The 6,114-nt window shown below is 39.0% G+C and overlaps 1 long non-coding RNA gene across 1 annotated transcript; it reads left to right on the top strand.

Annotated features, from left to right (window-relative positions):
• The first annotated feature begins 4,560 nt into the window (after window positions 1–4,560).
• On the top strand, window positions 4,561–5,880 carry LOC134562735 (uncharacterized). The gene is made up of 2 exons (XR_010083247.1): window positions 4,561–4,817; window positions 5,093–5,880. It is a non-coding gene; the product is annotated as an uncharacterized LOC134562735 (long non-coding RNA).
• Window positions 5,881–6,114: the final 234 nt, after the last annotated feature.

A 6,114-nucleotide genomic window follows, 5' to 3' on the forward strand; every position in this document is an offset into this window, starting at 1 on the left:
GAAACAATTTTTTTCCTAGTGTGCTGGTCTTGGCTGGGGTGAAATTACTGTTTTTCAGAATGTCTAGTATGGGCCTATGTTGTGGATTTGTGCTGAATACAATGTTCATAATATAGAAACATTTTTGGTTTTGCTGAGTAGCTTGCAAAGAGCCAAGGCATTTTCTGCTTTTTGTACTGCCATGCTGATGAAGAAGCTGGAGGTGCATAGCAGGCTGGGAGGAGACAAATGTGGGACGGGTGATCTTGAATGACCAAAGGTATATTCCAGTCCATGTGACATCATGTTCAGTAATATACTTACTCAGCAAAACCCTAAACTCTAGAAACACAGTATAATTTTTCTTTCTCAAAGGCACAGACTTGCCCTATTCAGGTGCTTAATTATTCAGGTTTAACTGTAGGAGAAATAGAAGTTTTGCCTATCCCGTGGATAAATTAAAATGTCCCTATTAAAACAGTACCAGGTAAAAAGTACCAGAGGACCCTAATGGGATCCCTTCTTCTGGGGGAAGAAAGGAGGAAGAGAAGGATGTTTGGACTGGTGGCACTATTCCGTATGATGGAGCCCTGCTCTTTTTGGAGATGGCTGAAGTGGCTGCCCATGGGAAGATGTAGAGGAATTCCTTTATTTGCTCTGTTTGCATGTGTGACTTTTGCTTTAGCTATTAAACTGTCTTTATGTCAATAAACCGGTTTTCTAGATATTAGTCTTTCAATTCTCTCCTCCATCCTGTTGGTGGGGTAGTGAGTTGGCAGCTGCATGGGACTTGGTTGATGGAGTTAAAACTATGACAGCAAAATAACTAATTACAACCCATTAGTTGCAGTTCAGACTCTTTCCCAAGTCTTCTGAATTTCTGCTGAAAGGTTTCCCTCAGTTTGCAATGGGAATTCGGCCTTTCCTCAGGCATTGGCACTGTCCATGGGGGCATTCAGCATGATTTAGGGTTCTCTTGGCACTGCTGGTCTTATATGGTTCATTTGTTTCACCCAAAGACCCAGAGACCTAGGAGAAATCCACATTGCAGGCCATCAAAAATCTCCTTTCAGTTTCACTGAAATTCCCATCTTGATTTTTTTTTTATTATGGGTTTCTCAAACAAACCAGAATTTAAAATAAATACTAAATTAAATTAATAATTTAAATTGAAAATTCAGCATACTGTTCCCAAAAATTGGCTTCCTATTTGCAATGTAGTCAATATTTTCCCTCTATTAAAAAGAGTATCTCTATTATTCAAAAAAGAACACAATAAACAAACAAGCAAACGACATGTACTTACAAAACAACCATGCACAAAACCATGAGTTTGACTACAAGCACAAAAATTTCCTTGACAATAAGCAATGTCAGTAAACTACAGTGTCAGCCATATTAAATTTATCCTCCTTTTAAAAAGACACAAATCTTTCTGTTTTACACTTGGTGTGGAAAACTGGAATGCTGAAAAGCTACAAATGTCAGCAAGTGGAGGTGGTTAGAAAATATTTATGAAAATTTTCTACCTGCCAGGACCTTTAGAAAAGATATTTTTCAAAGGGCATTCACAACTATTTTGATGACACATGTACATTTTGGAAAAAATGTTAAATCACTTTTTCTATGATACTGTGCTGCAAAATGGATTTTACTTTGACTTTATTTTTCTCCTGCGTTTACATAGTGATAACGTATAATGATATAAGAAGCCTTGTGCCTATTATTTTTAGTTTAAATTATACATGTAGAACTGTTCAATTACAACACGAATAACAAAAAAATCTCATTTAGTAAAATAAGCAAGATATTTTAATATTATGTAGACAAAGTTCTTACCCTTTTCCAAAGTAAAAGTACTATAAAATAAATAGAATCAATTGAATATTAAAACATACTGCTTTACAATTGTAATATGCTACAGCTTAACACACAGGATATATAATCAACACATTAATAGAAATGAAAATTGCATTTTTGTATGTTAAAGATATTTTCTAAATGGAAACATTGCAAATTATTCTTTTGTTTTGTTTTGTTTTTGTGGGGTTTTTTGTTTGTTTGTTTTCCCCAAAGCCTCGCTTTGCAAGAAATAGTCAAATTTGAACTCAGAAGACAGTTTCTAAATATTGGTATTCTATGAAACAGAAAGTGCAAGATTGATTTCATCTATAAAGAGACATGAAATAATTTTGTACAGTCCAACGTTAAGGTGAGTGCAGTGGATGGTAATTTTCAGGCCCTCCCTGTGCAGAGAAACACTTCCCAGAAAATGATGGCAGGGTTGACTTTGAAACTTCCTGCTGGACAAAGAAATTTTAATTCAAATCTGCCTTCAGAACTAAGCACTGATAAATAACTAGCAATAATTAGCAGGAGACATTGTTTCAGAGAGGATATCAAGAGTAAAAAGGGTCAAAGGCAAAATGTAGAAACATGGGATCCTTCTCCACAAACCTGTCCTGAGTTTTTCTGCAGGTTTGTGTATTGCCAGGACTGCTCATTACAAAAGCAGATATTCTAAGACAATGTAATTGTCTCTAGCTTTTCTGGATCCCAAAGTGACTCCCAAGACTGCAATAAGTTTTTTATTTGCAACAGCTTTAAGAGAATTCCACTGAATTTGATACTTTTGTAATGATTTGAAAAAGCAAAATCAGGCTTCCTGAATAATCTCAAATTTAACTTTTGGTAAAGATTAAGCATTTAGAAGAAACTGAATTTTGGCTGACGTGCACAGGCAATCTGACTATATGGCTGTGCATAAAGGCCTAATAGTTTGACTGTGACATTTATGTTTCCTGTTTGTTGTTCCCTTCTTAAACGCCCATGTCTCACTGTAGTTCTGAATTTCAGGCAAAATTCACTAATTATGCCTTGCTGAGGTCTTGATCAACCTCAGGTTATTTTGTTATCAAAGACAACATTCCTTCACTGCCTTTGGCTGAAGTTTATCTTATAATTTCCAGCAATGTCCAAGAATCTGGGAACCAAGAGACTTTCCTTATACAAGAAAGCAAGCTAATTTAATGCCCCTCACAAAGGAAATCCAGATGTTCTGTGGAATCTTTTTCCTAACTTACCTGTATGTCCACAGGTTTATACTAGAAACATCATTATTTCCCTACATCTTACATTTAGTGTGTTATTGAAAATTTTACCTGTATTCATTCCATCTTATTTTTCATGTCTGTAAACTCATTTGCTTTCATAGCATTGCACTGTTTTGTGTATGTATGACAAAGTATGGACTACAATTAGCTTTATTTCCCTGGAGGTTTTAGAATATCCTTATCAAAACAGTCAGAGAAGCTTCATCCCACCCTTTAGTCTATAACTAGGTTTACAGTTCCCACCTTTTGAGTCACGTCAGAACCACCTAACATTTGTTTCTAACAAGTTCCTTCTACGTCACAGTTCATACATGTAACTGAGCTGATGACCCGTTTTGGACTCCTTAGGGATTTTTTTTTTCTCTTTTGTTTCTTCTCAAAGTAGAGTTTAATTGCAAAAGACTGTAATTGGTGTCTCTCTTGTTCTTCCTTATCAACCTTCGAGTCACAGGTTATTATTCTTTTACAAATTTTTACACAACTTGTCTGAGGTTTATGTGTCTTTCTCAAAGTTTGTATTATTCTTTTACAAATTTTTACACAACTCGTCTGAGGTTTATGTGTCTTTCTCAAAGTTTGTTCATTTTGGTAGAGTGGCAAGTATATGCTCTGCCCATGGAATGTTTCCTCAATTTTTTCAGAAATAACAGCCACTGACAAGTTTGTATTTCTGATAATCCTGGAGTTTACACAGAGTTCTCAATTACTGAGCTCTTAAAGATTTTTTCCCAAAAGTGAAAATACTTAATTTTTGTTAATATCTTAATAAATGAAATCCTTCAACAAACATACACATCTTAGCAAACTTCTCTTCCAGAGACTCATAGTTGTACTAGTTCAAAATATGACATGGACAAGCAAAATGTAACTAAAATGCATTTTTTGTTCCTTGGGGACCTACCTATTTGAATGAATGTGTAGTATAGCTTACAAACATTAAGAATTAATGGCTCTAAAAAAGCAGCTTCCAAAAAGTTCTGCACTGACAGGATATCTCCCTCTTAGATGTAAATATAAATTTGTGGCTGCTTTCAAGGTTTCCCAATGTTTCTCCTCTATGCTGGAATGGAAACAAAATGTTCAATAATTTTGGCAAGAATTATTTTGTCAAGTTGGCCATTTGTAGAACAAAAATTGTAATTTTGTAAATTTTGAAAATTTGTCATTCTGAATTTGTAAATCAGAAACCTTAGCGGCCCATACGAAGATACAAAGAGGATAGATAGATTCTTTTGTATAACATCTTTTAAAATAGAGTTAGCATGTCATTCTGGCAAAAATAATTAACAAAATTTAATATTGGTATGTGGAATAAATGAGTATGTGAATCTTCCTCCAAAGATTGATATTGATTATTATGAACCAATGTTGCCTTTATTTGGAAGCCAGAATGGCAAAGCTTTAATGACTTTTGATGGGAAGTACTTGGACTAATAGTTTAACAGCTCTGGTCCTTAGACCCTGTCGTGGTTTGAAGGGAAGTGAGTTTTTTTTGGAAGTAGTGGTCAAACCAATCAGTCTTTAGATCTGAGTATTGGCACCTTTGTTGGCCACTAAGAGGGTGGACACGCCTCTGAGGACACGAGGGGTTAAAAGCCGGATTTCCCAGCAGGACTCCTCTCTTTCCTGCTCTGCTTTCGGAGAGGGAGCGTCTTCTCCTCTCCCCTGCCCGGGCCTGGCTAGGCCGGGTGGGGGAGGGGAGCAAGGTGGGCCTGGCTGAGCAAGGTGGGCCTCGGGGTGGGGAACAGAGGGAGCTGGAGTGGAGCTGGTCCAGCTTCCATCTAGAATGGAGGGGTGGAGGGAGAACTTTGGAGGTGCCTTCCGTCCCCCTCCCTGTCCCATCCCGTTCCCCCCCCCTTCCCCCCCCCCGGTCCCGTCTCTCTCTCCTCCCCCCACAGAGAGAAGGTGCCGAGTTGGAGCTGCTTGTGCGACCTGCAGTGCCTGCGATCGCCTGTGCCTGACCTTGGTGGTGGGAGATAAAGCTTTTAACTCTTTCTAAGGCAGAAGAGAGTTATCCCTGGACGCTGTATTCTCATAGTTGGTGGTTTTAGAAGAGAGAGGACAGCCTGGGACCGAGAGGGTAATGTGAGATGGAAAGAAGCCCCTTCGATTGCCGGAATGAAGAGGAGTGGCTTATGAGGCTGGACTTTTCTTGCATAATGATAGCCACAGACGGACCCTGGACCCTCCTGACTATAAATAAGACTGTGTTTGGGTGGATGTTTTTGGCTCAAACCCAGAGACGTTCTGGCCTGCTTCTTGGAGCCCCCGGCCCCAGGGGTAAATGGGGGGGACCTGAGTCCCAAAATGAGAAGATGGCTGGTTTTTGGTACTTGGCCAAAACATCCTTAAAAAGAGCCCTGTTGCAGTGCAGGTCCATGGACAGCAGTGAGAGTGCTGGACATGGAAAGGAGGGTGTCACCCTGGCAGACTCTTCGAGGCGGTGCCATTGGGTGACGTGGGAACACGGGATGGTGGACCTGTGTTTCCTGTGGGGGGGGGTGGTCTGTGGTGCGAGAGAGACTCCTCTCGTCCTGGATGGAATGTGGATTGTCTGAATTTTAAAGGATGATGATTTGGATTAGGAACCCAGGGTTGTTGAGGGATTAAGCAAGTAGATGAAGGTAATGTGCTGGAGTCAACTGAGTGAGCATGTATGGAATGGAATTGGGGGGAGGAGAAGCAGTGTTTTGGGAGGTTTTCTCTTCTGCTTTTGGGTGGTTGGGTTTTTCTTTCCTTTTCTATTGTCCATTGTTATGTAGTGTAATAAATTGTCTGTCTGCTTCAAGTATTAGGCCTGCTCTGCTCTGTTCTTGACCACATCTCACAGCAGTTCATTAGGTAAAATATACCCTCATGGGTGCATTGGCATTTTGTCTAATGTCAACCCATGACAGACCCTGACAATTATGGCCCAAATTTCAGGTAGTTCTAAATATTGATTAAGCAATTCTGGTTCATGTGTGACATTTTAAAATTCCTGCCTTTATTATTCTATGCAAAGTTATAGATAAGCAAGTTT

The sequence above is a fragment of the Prinia subflava genome, chromosome 1, assembly GCF_021018805.1.
Source record: "Prinia subflava isolate CZ2003 ecotype Zambia chromosome 1, Cam_Psub_1.2, whole genome shotgun sequence".
Taxonomy (NCBI): Eukaryota; Metazoa; Chordata; class Aves; order Passeriformes; family Cisticolidae; genus Prinia; species Prinia subflava.